Source organism: Melanaphis sacchari, unplaced genomic scaffold (genome assembly GCF_002803265.2).
Source record: "Melanaphis sacchari strain LSU unplaced genomic scaffold, SCAv2.0 Contig53_pilon_pilon, whole genome shotgun sequence".
In the NCBI taxonomy this organism is placed as follows: domain Eukaryota; kingdom Metazoa; phylum Arthropoda; class Insecta; order Hemiptera; family Aphididae; genus Melanaphis; species Melanaphis sacchari.
Genome location: NW_020271371.1, coordinates 1600970 through 1616853, shown reverse-complemented (window position 1 = coordinate 1616853; position 15884 = coordinate 1600970). Strand labels below are relative to the sequence as shown.

General features: G+C 23.9%; 1 protein-coding gene across 2 annotated transcripts in view; it reads right to left on the bottom strand.

The window, feature by feature from the left end:
- Positions 1 to 15884, bottom strand: part of LOC112599608 (potassium voltage-gated channel protein Shaw-like) — a 200218-nt gene that overhangs the window by 172005 nt on the left and 12329 nt on the right. The window contains exon 2 of one of the 2 annotated variants that reach the window (XM_025346577.1): positions 9447 to 9514. The exons of the other annotated variant lie outside the window; for it this stretch is intronic. The gene's annotated coding sequence lies outside the window, so the exon portion shown is untranslated. The remainder of the gene's footprint in view (positions 1 to 9446; positions 9515 to 15884) is intronic. 2 annotated transcript variants of the gene reach the window in all.

The window sequence follows — 15884 nt, the reverse complement described above, 5'->3', positions numbered from 1 at the left end:
TTATTTTTATAGAATCAGGACGAATTTCGTATTGTTAGACTTGATAGCATTTTCGAATTACTTTAAAAAATAGTATTACAACTATAAAGTTATATGAAATGATATTTTACGAGATGGGTAAATATTAAATACATTATTATTTATTATGCAAACATTTTACACAGAGTAACTCGACCCGTCGATTTATCAAGCTCGGGTCGATAATGACCGGTCTCGTATTTATTTTGTAACTTAGTGTATATAATATTACAGAATTGTTCATTTAATATTATATTATTCCGAGCATCTTAATCTAGATTAAAAACTTCGTTAGTTGTAGAAACATATTTTGCAAAAAAGCGCCGATTAACGGAAATGAGACTCTGGAAACTAGAAATGATTTAATTTAGCAAAGTAACTTTTTCTAAGATTATAGAACATTTCTTCCTGCCATATTAAATTATACCCGGATCACGTGCTGTGTCAAAAATACAAAAATGTATTTTAACGTTGTCAGTGTAAAAGCATTATCATTATATTTTTTTTCAACTTAGTAGAAACTGATGCCTTTCAAAAATATTTTCATTAATACTTTAAATTATTAAGTAGAAAATATATCTTTGATATACATGCATATTATGAAATGCACTCCACCATGAAAACCATTTAATCTTATAAATAAATTGTGCTTATTTTTGTAGGCCTAAAAATAAAAATAATATAATATATTGTTATTTTTATTAGATTATTTAACTTAAAAAATATTCACAAATAAAAAATTAAAATATTTTTAATTAAATTCAATGATAATAATTAATATAACAAAAATTAAAATATTTAATACATTTTTTTCAAAAACTAACTTTCTAATTGTTTAATTAAAAAAAAAAAAAAAACTCTTAGTAATAGCATAAAGTACAAAAAAGTCATTTAAATAATTAAACACACAATAAAGTAAATAAAATGTTTCAAAGAAATGTATTATTTATTATACAATATATTATATTTATAATATAGAATTTTTTAATAAAAATTACAATGCTTGATTGTATTTTAACTTATATATTAATGAACATAACAAAAGACGATTAATATGCGATTGTTAAGTAACTATAACAATTAATTACGTACAGTGAAACTGTCTTAGCAGTATCTTAATAATAACTTTATAGTTTTTCACCATAACTAATAATTCTCCTCTGATTTTGGTTGGAGTAATACATGTTGGAGTAAAGAAAAATGTCTAAAACTTAAAATCAAATACGTATTATTCGTATTTAAAAACATTAGATTGAACTTAATTAATAACTTAAGCTCAATACATTAACCAATTGCTATTTTTTCCTTCACAATTCGTTGTTAAAAACTTTTATTTTTTATTTTTATAAAATATTTAAATAGACATAACAATATTATATCATATTAATAAGTATTTAAAACCCAGTGAGATCTGTGTCACGCAGTCAAAAATTTCTTTCGTAACAATATCATTCCAAATAGTGTTCACTTTAAACTTTAAGGTTCATAAGTTTTTGCAAATTGATATCATGACGTAATACATTATAATGCTATACTATGCATGACACGTTTCAAATATTTTAATTGAAATACTTTTATTCGTGTAAATAAAAATAATCACGTTTTCAATGTAATATAATATTATTATTATTTTTACCAACTTTAACAACTTTAACTCAGAGACGACAATCATAAAATTATTATTTTTACAAAACAGTGAATTCTACTAAATTCAAAGATCTATAGCAAGACCATACTTGATTTTTTTAGTCAACTAAAATGCATTATAAAATTGTACCGTTTAAATCATATTATACACCATTTGTAGTCATGGATCGAAGTTTCTAAAAATATAAAATCAGATTACAAAACCTATCAGTTATATTACAGCAAGAAATGATCTTTTGTGAAAAACTCTCATTTTTTTAATGTCGTATTTGGTGCATTAAGCAATGGTATGTTTGGTTGCTAAAATATAAGGAGCAGAGTAACAGAAGTTCCAATAAAAACTGACTTTTAATAAGTGGAGATTTTTTTGAGTATTATGAACATATAAAGTATCGGTAAATATACATCTATTAATTTATTACTAACCATTATGAGATCTACTTAATAATTTAAAAAGTATAAATAATATCACATTAGAAAATAAACGTCCAATGCATTAAGTGTAATACAATATAAATTCGAGACAAATATCAATATAAAATATGATACTATTTTCAATTCCTTAACTATCAAGTCATAAAATGAAAGGTAAAATAAACAAAACCATATACTCGTTTAAGATTAACCTAAGTATTATGATCAATATTTATGTTAAAACCTTAGTAGATTTCTATTTATTCAACTACTATTCTATTCAACTATATAGATATAATGATACTTTGAAGAACATTTATTATAACAGTATCTACAAAATGAGACGTTCGAAATGTGTTGTAAAGCGTGATGGCTTTTAATTGCACATACCTACACATGAAACATTAATTATTTAGAGTTTACATTACGCATTTACACAAATCGTGCATTGTTCATGTACATAAATATTGTGTATATAATAATATATATGTATACATTGTAAAAATTCAAAAATTCACTTTTGAGCGACTACAACGACAATGTATACACGCTTTATATAGCCGGGTAAACTTATAAAATATAAAAACACTGTCGTCATAATTACGATTTTATAGCAACATAAAAGAATTTATCCACAGTAGCGTCAGAAAAATCCGCGTGGCTTTTGTTTTCATACTTAGAGGACGTGGCCTGTGGCTTGGAGATTTATTCATGGACCAGAGCGCAGCATCCGGTGGGCATCGTTGCGTATAATTTCCACCCATAATACTATTTCCCACTCTCGCACTCCACCACCATTTCAATTCCCCTTTAACGGTTCACTAACGTTACACACGATAGGTTTCACTGTGCCGGTGAGAAAACTTATGCAAAAAACTAAAATACAACATACATCATACTCGTTGGTAAGCTATCATTTTGCTTTAATTTGCATCGTAAATGAGCAATAATCCATTACGGTTGGTTGACATCCGAAGAGTTTATTATTTATTGCTTAAGCTCCAATTATCGTTTTTCAAAAACTTTGCGTCATTCTAAACAACGGATATAGTACCTATCACCTATGTACTGTAATCTTAGCTCAACTCGCAGTATAAGCTCGTGTTCCCGAAAAATTTAAAAAATACACACATTTGTAACAACAAAAATCCGTATCTGAATAAAATATAGCTAGATGTAGATAAAAGTAAAAATGTATCGTAGAGAAATAAATTAAATTTTTGAAAAAAAAATTCAATCCAAACTTGATTAATGTACATAAGGATTATGAAAAAATATATTTAATTTTTTAAATTGGCGATAGTTTGCTAAATATTAATGAGTTCTATCTGTCATATTTTTCTCAAAGTAATTTAAAATTTTAATATTTTCTGCACATTTATTAAATTTATAACTTATTAGTTTACATATATATTTTTTTTTTCAATAATATTCTTTGGTTTATTTATTTTAGTTATTAGAATCTCCCATATATTTGGGTATGAATTAACTAATATAAAACAATGAGATAGTTTATGAGTTAATAATGTATATAATAAACTTATAATATTATTTTTAATTTTATAATCTGGTTTTAATTTTTCAGCTGAATTTCTATTGGACTGTCTTATTACAGACAATTACCTACTTTTTTCAATTTAAAAAATGCATCACGCTAAGGCTACCACGTCCTTTTAAACGAGGTCACGTATACAGTACTCGCATTGCTGGAAGATTTTGTTCGTGTACATATGAGTATGCGGGGTGTGTGTACACGTGCTTAGTTACCCTTTATCGATTAAACGTGTGTTTGCATACACACACAGTACACACCTATTTAAGCGCAAAAACCCCAACGAAAACCTCATCGGCATCGTCTCATCTCTTTCCCCTTAATCGTAGTCTCACCCATACAGAGGAAGTGTTAGGGGGAACTTTCCCTGTCGTCTGCTGCCTTTTAATTGACTAGGTGACTTTTCAGTCCTCTAGCGCTACCCGAGAATTATTGTCTGTATTGTAGCGTGCCCTTTGTTTACTCTCTCCCTCACCACTCATGTTCACCTAACCTAACACCGTCGATCTTTACCAGGTCGCAAATGATGTTGGTGATGACTCTGACATTTGTATCCGACAAACGATATTGTAGCCTCTACTGATATTCATCGTCGTCACGCGCGAAAATCGGGAAGAAAAATAACATGTGACGTTTCGATATTAACGTCGTTTATAAGTCAGAAATATGCGAGGTGTTTGCGGACACGTTTATTTATTACACTTATTGCAGTGCGTCCGCCGCACCATTCTCGTTAACACTTCTCAAAACACTTTTAGTTTCAAGATATACATTTCATTAGAACTGTTGATATAGTAAGGATATTTTACTTTTTTACAACAAAAATATGTTTCTAACATTTCGGTAAAATGTCTGATCGATATCAATAATTGTAAATATTTTATTAATAATTAATTTCAGAAGTGTACCGAAATAACTGAAATAAAATATAATATTATGTAATTAAATATTTAAAAACAAATAATTTAAAATAGATTAAAAAAGAATTTTAATATATTATTAGGAAGGGATAATGTTCTATTGCTCGTTAGGTTCACTAACCACAACATTTAATTTATAACTGTTATTTGTATTAGTTAAAATTAAATTGTTTATGTCACATGTATTAATGTAAATATTTTATTTTTTAAAATTATTTGAGTTATTTTATTTTAACATTATATTAATAAAACAAATGACATTTTAATACGTTTTAAATACTTTCTACGGAAATTTATACTAATAATAAGTATAAAAGATTGGATTATTTATTTATGTAACTATTTCGCCTATCTATTACACTGTATTATCATAACAGACCTAATTGAACGATCATAATAAACCACGTGTTTTCGATGACATAGGATAGTCTTAACTACATATTTAATTATTATTAAGATTATTTTCTTTAAATATTAGTTACTAATAATTATAGCAATTTAAAATTTCATTGTACAATTTTAAATACACAGATCATAATTTATGAGTTAGAACTCAGAAAAGTATGACTTAAACTTTTTAAATTTTCTTTTTAAACATTTTAAATAGAACATTTTATACTAAAAATTTATCTCCATAACAAAATAAATATATTACTAATTAAATAAATAACTAATTTTTAATTTGTATTTTTTGAAATCTTTGTTATTTAGGGCATTCTTAAACTTTATAAAGTAATTATTTTTTCGTAATTTAAATTTATAAAAATATATTTTAAGAATTAAGAGAAAAATGTTGAGTTTATAAAACGTCGTTAAGATATAATACTTAGAATAAATGTATATAAATATATTTTATCTTTTAACCTTCGTACACATATGTACTTATCGAAATATAGGAAGAATTTCCAAAAAAAAAAAATAAATTAATAAAATTGTAATAAAATAACAAATACTTTAAAATTTTATCAACATTTTTGGATTTTTTTTATTGTAAATTTTTGCTGTGAGAGCAAATGTCTAAAAATATTTGCTCTAAAAAAAAAATGCTATAATTATTAACTTCAAGTAAAGTTTTTTTTATAAGATTGGATCTCTTTTATACTTAGGTGGGTAAAAAGTAGAAATTCCTTAGTATTTTTTTTTTTTTTTAATGATCGTGAAATATATTAATAATTGCTTAGTTTAGGAATGATTATTATTAAAACATTTTTTTTTTAGTTCATAAACTTCCAAACCCTATTTAAAAAAAATGTGTGAAATGTACTATAAGTAAAATTAGTGAAAATTTAAAATTTTAGGTAACAATGTAGTATATTAATATCAAATATCAATTATAAATTAATCATATTATACATTATATTTATATAAATATATACTCTTTTTGAACCTATAGTAAGTAAGATTTACAAATATTTATGTTGATGTTTTAATAGGTACCATTGTAAAAAAAAAACATATTATTTTTTAAGAATATAATGGACTCCAATAAATAGTTGATCATGTGAGATCAACATAACTTATTATTTATCGATAATCAAAATTTATAATCAAAGTAATATTAGAAACTTTATAACATCGTCAAAAATTGTAATGCATGGCACTCTACATTAACGCTTTGTGTTATGGTGATACACTATCAAAATATTCCATATTTTGTGACACACAATGAAAAATAAAAATGATGAGTTATATTTATTTTTAATTGGTAAAATAAAATTTGCAACATATATCGATACCAGATAACTTATTTTTGATCATCATAGAAATAATATCAAATATCTATTAGTTTTTATCAACCATGTCAATATTTTTTGAATATTGTGTGTCATTTAATTTACAGTATGACACATTTGGACTAAGTCGATGACACACTAGTTAAGAAACACTACACTGCTATAACGCATAATAATTGGTTAACAGATTATAAAAAGACTAAAAACGTTTATAAAATAATATTTATTCTACTATGGTGCTTAACTATTACAGTTTAATAACTGTCAAATTCATCGCCAATGCAGAATAGGTTTGAATAAGCACAGTAAATTATTATATGAAAACCAATTAGATAAGTATATATTTATCTGTAACACTAAAACCACGTTATCCCTCCCCTCGTTGTAACGATATCACTATAGAAATTCGAAAAAAGTTTGGTGTAAAAGACGTATTGGTGTTCAATTGTGAAAATAAAGACGTTTGAGTGAATGCAATACATTAGACGTATTGATTTTCTCGTAATAGTAATGTTATCTACAGGAGGAAGTATATAAATTGGAGAGATTTAAAGTAGATATTATTACATATATATAAAACAAAACAAAACGTGGAAAACAAATACGTCATAATACTAAGCTCTCAGTGAAATGAACATTTGAATAAACGATGCGAGATTGACTTTAAAAATAATATTTAATTGGTTACGATTATGGAAATTGGTTGCCGTAGAGGGCAACTACAACATGGATGATTGATGTTTAGAAGCTTAAGCTGTGAATTATGCTCAAGTGAAATTCATTCATAAAGAATAATTTAATGTACCTATCTTAAAAAAAAATAATTTAGAAACATCCATTAATTTGTACGCGACATTAATATTTAAGTTTTTTATTTTTCATTTGCATCAAAAGTGAAATGGTGCATTATTTACGATTGTTTTTATAAATGTGAAAATTGTCGATTTTAAATAAATGAACTCCATCCATAAAGTTAATGTTACACTCTGAGAAACGTAGAAATTTACATTAGTATTCCACCCGTGTTCCGAAGAAAAAGCGTATTCGAGTAAAAATTTTAGACTAAGCCATGTTTTTAAAGAAAGTGCATGGAGAATTATTGGGGATGGATTCTCTAGTTTTTCATCGTACAAGTCAAACGGTAAAATAGTTATTTAGAAAAAGTTATAAAGAAATTGTTTCATTATTATTTGCATATGAAAATATATTATTACACAATTTATTATAAATATAGCTTACATACCAAATAAATTTGCATATACAACACGCTACTTAACGTTTAAAGTATTAAAAATATGTTAATATTAAAAACAATATATTATTTAATTTATATTGTAATACATAATAACATCATTAAAATGTTTCAAAGTTAAATTCTGGGTAAGTACATAAATTTAAATGAATACCTTCATATTATATTTGACATGATATAATATACCATATTTTACTGCACAAATAAAAATCATTGATAAGTGAGGAATTATTGTTTTACCATAAGTGGTAAATATACTAAATATAAAAACGTTTTATTTATATAACTTATATATTTTAAAGTATTCAAATATTGTAATGATTTTTGATAAAAATAATATATAATTTTAGAATCCCGATACTTATTATATGATTTTATACAAAAAAATAAAATAAAATATGTGACGTTCAAAAATATTTTTTATTTTTAATATTCAATATCTGAGAAAATATAGAGAAGAGAAATAAAATATATTATAATAAAAAATAATATAATATTAAATAGCATCGAGTAAACGTAATATGTAATCGTTTGCAAGTATAACCGTGTATAACATTGACAAAGTTTAAATCATTCTGTCATTTAAGAGCTTTTACTATTTATATATTATTATATGTATAATATCAAAATATTATTCGGTAAGAAATAATTCATTTTGCCGTTAACTAACACATTTATATGATCATGCTCCACATAATATGTATACCAAAAAATATATCTAGTAAAATATTTGAATAAAATAAATATACTTAATAAAAATATTTTAATATATTTTTTTTATTAAAAACTACTTTAAATACTTCTCAACAATTATAATAAAATGAGTATTCAAAATTTTTTTATATATATATTTATATTTTTTAAACCAAATAAATAGTTTTAAACTTAACTAATCAATTACATTTTTTAAATTAGGTTGGTTTATCAACATAATAAATACCATATATTTCCAAACTGACATAAATAGGGGGAAATAAGATATATTCTAAAAGAGTATATTTTAAATACCTATTCAACAATTTAGACGTATTGATACTTTAAACAAAAGATTAAAGTATTCTTTATAAAACTTTAAATTATGTTTTTACTAAAATGTAAAGGCTCAGCATAACTCTACCAATTCCGCCTATGTATAATGTACAAAATTCCACTTGGTCGTCAAAAGCAATATTGAAATTCCCGCAACGACAGATGTTTAGGTAAATTATGTTTATAATTAATATAAATAACATAAAAAAAAAAACCGTCAGTCTTTAAAAATAATATTATTTCATCATCGAGTTCGTCTAACTATACGATAAAATATTAATTTGCGACCACCTAAATTTTAAAACATTTTACTTTATTTTTAATTCTTTTATTGTAATATTTATTTTTACTTAATTAATTATTACTTTAACCCAATGTATCAAAAAAAAATTAATAATATTTAAAACGTTTTCAATCTTTCGTTAAAATTATAAATTGTATTATGTGTGTAAAAACAATGTACAATGAGGGATCCTAAAATGTTTCGTTTTGTACTAGAATACTAGATACATAATAGCATGTTTAAAAAATTGCAAATAACTCAAACCTTTCATAAACTGTATAAGATTTTATAAAAAAAATAGAACTAAATCAATTTTTATTATATCAATAATAACATCATACAGAAAATCGCTTTTGGCATACTTTAAACATCATTATATGGTGAAGCTCCCAAAAGATTTACACATAAGACATAAATAACAATATTTAATATAAAGTCGCGTAGATGTGTTGAAAACATTTTCAGCATTAAAATTGTTTATAGTACCGTATCATATAATAATAATAAATTCAAATCAATGACAAAAACAACTACGTTTTACCGTTATAATGTCTTTAACTTATTTCGTGCATGATATTAAAACTCATTTTCAACATACCAGTTTATGGAGTTGGGCGATATTCACTTGATCGACCATCTCAAGTTTTTATAATGTTCTCATAAGTTCTAAAAAAAGTCAATCGTCAAAAATTAGAAACTCAAAAATTGTAATATTTAACTTTTACTTTTTAAAGAATTGAAGTTTTTTATTTTATAAATAAAAATTAATTTAAATTTACTTTTTACATCTTTTTTAAGCATGTTGTAGAGTATATCTAAAATCTAAAATAGACTTTTTTTATAATAGACTATTATTTATTTTCCATCTTGAATATAAGTGTTAGAGTTTCGTTTCCATACTACCATGGCTAAATAATATTTGATAATTGACGTCATATCAACAATATTTATAATAGTTCTGGGCTAATAAGTCATATACAAATCTTCTGTAATATTAAATTAATACTTAATAGTATGCTCACTTACGCACAATTATATTAACTTTTTTTTCTTATTATTTTCCTAAAATTTCTTTTGCAATAATTTTTTAAGAAAAAAAAACAATAGCGGCACCAACGATATTCTCGGAAATTATAAGATAAAAAAGCATTTCTTTCACGTAATTGATTGTAATCTAAAAAAAAAACAGGTAAAATAGCATTGATGAATTTTATTTAACGACAATAATAATTATTTGCAATAAAATTAATATCAGTATTATGCCAATAACTATAATTTATATTGAATTTAGGCATGGATATTGATGTAATATTATATATATATTATGTTTATATCTTATAGATGATGTTAAAAAGTTTTGATCTCACACAACGAACAACGCAATACTGAACATATTTCTAAATTATAACCGAAATTTCCATTTAAAAATAATCAAATACATATTATAGTCCATGAATAAAATAGTTATCGGATTAAAATAACTATATTAGAAAATATTCTTAATATAAAAACCACAATCATAATATACGCCAAAGAAACGTTTGAAATTAATTTATTCAAATTTAAAATGTTTAAGTACAATAGTTTGAAATATGAGACATTTTTTGTTTCCAATAATATTTTATTTAATTACCCATAAAAATTATCGAGCAAAATACACAAAGAGTTACATAACAGCATAGGTAATACTAATAACAACTAACGAATGCAAGCACGTGATAAAATGTCAAACTTGAAGAATAGACCTTTAAGAAACCAGTAAAAAGATTTAAATTGCTTAAGAAAAGTAAAAAAAATAAAAGTATATATTGTGTAAGAAGTAAACTTTAAAATCATATTATTATTTAACAATCTTTCTACCGTAAACAATGTTTTTAATTATAATTTACTAAAAGCTACTCCAATCTCAGAAAGATATAATTTTTTTATTTAATGGGTTTCTTTGTTGTTCAAAGCTTAGCTGGTAAACCAATTGGATAATCAGTATCTTTTCTCCGAAATTCTACATTGAATTTTCATATGGAATAGGTAAGTATGCAACACAAAAAGTCACCTCAATTTTTTTTACAGTTTTAAATTTGGGGATACTAAAAACACGAAGCCTTAATAAATAACTAATCAGGCTTATTGTTAATATAATAATATTAATAGCTATATTTTTAATAGTAATAAATATATATGTTACGATGTATGTCCGCTGTTGATTAATGTTGACATACTTTAGTATAGACTACAGTTAATTATATAAAATACAACATATTTTATTTAAGCAATTAATCATCATTATTAGATATTATTATAATATGTACATTAGGGTAGTTCTTATTATTATTATTTTTTAATTTGATGAATTTACTTATGGAATTTGTTCAAAACCACAAAATACGAGTACCTAAGGAACTGTGTAAAGTTTTATAATAATTGGTTAATTGTATTATTTGCTATCATTTAAACAGTTCATTATTTTGTAGTTTTGAACAAATTCCAAAGGTAGCCTGATCAAAAATTGAAAAAAAAAATCATCATTTATTCATTAAGGATCACCCTAATGTACTTATTATTTATTTAAATTATGTTTATTTTATTTAAACAATTTTTTTAATATATTTAGAGTATATCGATGATTAATTTTAAATTTTCTTTGTACAATAAAAATTGATTTCTAGTGTATAAAAAACGGTATAACACTGTTAAATAAAATTGAAATTCTTAATAATCCACCAATCATTCAAGTTTAAATGAATATTTTTACATTGTTTAAGAGAAATTCTAAGGACAAGCTATATTTTGTGATTTAAAATGCATAGTATTAAAATATAATATTATACCTTATGAACATATCAACAACGTACCTGATTATACGTATAATAACAAAGGTCGTTTTCGATAAGGTAGTACCTGCGTGGCACCAATCCCACCAGTATGAAAATTGAAAGATGACATTTTTTCCCCTTCATATTCTTGACAGTTAAATAATAAAAACCAACAGTCCTTGGTCATATATTCATGAGAATCATCGTTGTGCACGATTTAACGACTACTCGCAGCGAAACGCTTTTGTGTCAGTGTCAAAAATTTAAATTGTGTTTCCTACGTGACAATAATAATCGTTTTCGCGCCACCCGTAGGCCCATTCTATAATAATGATACTTTACTTACGCACTTGAGTTGCTTTTACCAGTACCTAAATATATTATATATGTATTAATGTGTATGTATATAAATTATTTATAGAGCAATAGTATAAATTAACTATTCCTTTATGTTTATAACACTTTGGTGTCACGCGCAAAAAGACGCATCGTCGTTATGCACTACACATTTCAAAATTATTAAATTCACAAATAAAACACACATGTGTTTAATTATTATAATATAATGGTTTGAAAAAAAAAAGGTGCACATTATTTTTGTCACGTTCTCGAAATCTATTTTTACGTAAAATTTACGACAAGTCCCGTGAGTGATTACTAATAATTAGTAATAACTTTGACGGTTTTGTGCATAACAACAATATTTTAAATTATCATTTTTTTTCCTTTATTATAATTTTTGTTAAATGTTCAATGAATAAAACAAAAACTAAATTAAAAGTTAGTATTGTGTTATTTTTTGAAATAACTAATGAAAATTTTAATGTTTTTATTTTATTTTTTTTTTTAATTTACGGTCAACGTTTTACATTTTTTATTTTCATTAAATTCATCCTTTAGCAAAAAAAGATCTATAATTTTTAATGAAAATTAAATTATTTGTTTAACAGAAACTGTATACCAATTTAATAAAATTAGCATACCATTATGAATTAATAATGTGAAATCATCAACGTTTTTAAAATAATCACTTTTTTTAATTGATCACTTCTATAAATCATTCATAAAATTTGTCATTTCAATAAACATAAGTATTTGCAATTATTAAATTCTTGCAGGTAAGGCGTTCTGAACATAAAATATATTAGATAACAATATAATATTTAAACCAAAGTTTTGGACATATTTAGCACTTTTACTGAAAAAATGTAATACCTACATAATATAATATTATAATATTATTATAGGTAATTTAAATTTCCAAATAATATCTAATAAATATGGGCGATTAAAAATTCCACCGATTTATTAGTAGTCGATTTTTAGGTTGAATTTAAAACATGTAAATTCCACCGGTACGTAGTTTTTTTTAACCTGAAAATATGTTAATTCCACCGATAGTAAAATAACTAATAAGTAACTACTAACTATAGTGAAGATTATTAATTATTAATTTTTTTTTTTTTATTAGTTTAAAAATGATATAAGTATCTAAATTTTAAATATATATATTATACCTATGTATGAATAAGAATTTAGTACATAAATTATGTACCTATTATCTATTGTAACTTATTATTATTATTGCTTACTATTGTTTTATTGTTATTGCCTGTTTAATAATTTTATATCATACCTATACAGTGATACTAATTAATTTATCACAAATATAAAAGGGTAAATCCAGAGTATCTAAATAAAAATAAAAATGTACTGGTGAAATTTCCATTTTTTTCTCAAGTAAAAATATTGTACCGGTGAAATTTACATTTTTTTTTTCATGTAAAAAAAAATAAACTGGTGGAATATACATGAAGAAAAGTCTAAAAAGGTCAAAATTAGTGGAATTTACGAGAGTTTACCAATTGCGCTTAAAATTTCTATTTTATATTCTAATTGCGCTCTAAATATTTTAAAATACTTAGTAAAAACTTATAAGTTATAGTTATAATCATATACTAAATTAATACACACATTAATTTTTTGCGAGTATAAAATATAAATTATATAATATAAATAAATAAAGTTAATTATTCAAAAATTAAAGTCATATCAGTAACATAATAATTCACATTTAAACTTTTTTACAATTCAAATTAATACTAAAAAACAAGATATAAGTAACGGCTATCATCAATGTGTTATCCTATATAGTAATACTATAATAGTATAGTATACATCGTGCAACCGAACAATTAAGCTGATAAATATTTAACAATAATGAAAACTTATGTTTCAAAAAATTTGCGATACTGTTATAAAATATATTATAATTTATAACCAGTCACTTAAACCAATTGATTAATAAATATTTTTTTAATTTTTAAGCATTTTTGTGTGTAGATTGTTTATTGAATTATATTGAACTACAATATTTTCATATCTGAAGATAGGAAAATTTAAATACAAGGGCAATTGATACACCGAGCCTAAAATATAAGGAACGTAATTGATATACTGACCCTAAAATATAAGGAATGCAATTAGTACACTAACCCTAAACAAAAACTTTGTTTGAGGCGCAATTGATCCATACCCGAATTTACTACGCCCAATAAATATGTAGCATATGCATTTAAAAAGAGAAATAATTTTTTCTTTTTTTACTATATTACTTCCTCAATTGTTCTTATTGTTCTTTTTTGTAACAGATTGAATAAAACATTTAATAAACAAAAAAAAAAAATAAAAAAAAAAATATAGTTGAAATCGCGAAACCATTTTCTCTTTAGTCTGCGAGGAGGATTTCCAGAAATGGAGTCAGAATTTAGTGCTGATAGAGAAATAATAATCTATATTACTATACAATGAAATCTTACGCGGACACTCCCTAATGTATATACCCAACGGGCAATGAACTGTACAAAAACGGAAACTCGACGAGATTTTCAAAAATTGAATGTATTATAATATTATATTATAATGCATATATTCTACTTGACGTCTAGAAATAGAAACGGTGTACAGATAATTGATAATATGACATAGAATATATAACGAAAACCAAGTCGAATTTACTATACTATTCAGAGCAAATAAAAGGTGGATTAGATATTCTTGATTATATTACTTGATACATAATATTAAACAGGTTATTGGTAATATTGTCATGTTATATACATTCTATAGACAATAGTTTTATTGTATTCCGTTTTTTAAATTTGTATTTATAAATATGCATCAACATCCAAGTTATCAACGTTTTCTAAATCTAATATATTTAAATTTGAGTTTATGGATTAATTTAAATATGTTAGATATATAAAATAAGTGATACAGTTATGGTAAGTAATTATAACTTAAATTAAATAGTATAACTTTGATTGTATTTGGTATATGATGCATAAGTCACAGAGAGATTGGCCTTATTAATTTAACAATAGTTTTTAGTATTTGAGTGACCGGTGCTGAATTAAAGAATAAGTAAAACTGTGACTTGAGAAAAATTTCAGTCAACAATATTAAGACATTAATATTATTTTTATTACAATTTTACCAGTCATTTATAAACTTTATAGCATAATATTATACATGTTGTAGGTACTTACAAACATAAAATATGCTGAATTTGTGTATGTGTATATATGTAATAATAACGTTAAAAACAATTTATATATAAATATAATATAATATGTAATTATATTAAAGAATGATCTACATTCTATATTTAATTTTCCAAATAACATTGTAGAACTTAGGTAGGTATATAAATGTGCCTGTATCTTATTACACCAACTATTTTCATTTTTTCAATAATAGAATTATACTAATAAACGATGTAATATTATATAACTCAAACTTATATAGTGAATTCTATTTTCCTCCGAAAAATAAAAACATTTTCTAAGAAATGTTGCATAATATTTTATAATGATATTTATCATTTATAATATATTTCAGTACAATTTTTTTATGTATATTTTGTATTTAAAATTTGAAATACACTAACAACACATCATTATAATTTTAGTTTCTTAAGATCAAAAATAGGTAAATCCACACACAATATTTGAGTAACCAAAACGAAAGCTTTTACTTCATTTTTACGGATAAATGATCGTAGTTTCATAATATGCATAAGTATTGTGGAACTATGCGGTCTCAAGTAAATCATATCCCTTCGTGTTCCATTATTCAAATGTTATAAGTTACATTAATGAATTCTATATAATAACTAGCGCAGAACTTATAGCGCTGAAATCTCACCATAAACATATGTCAAA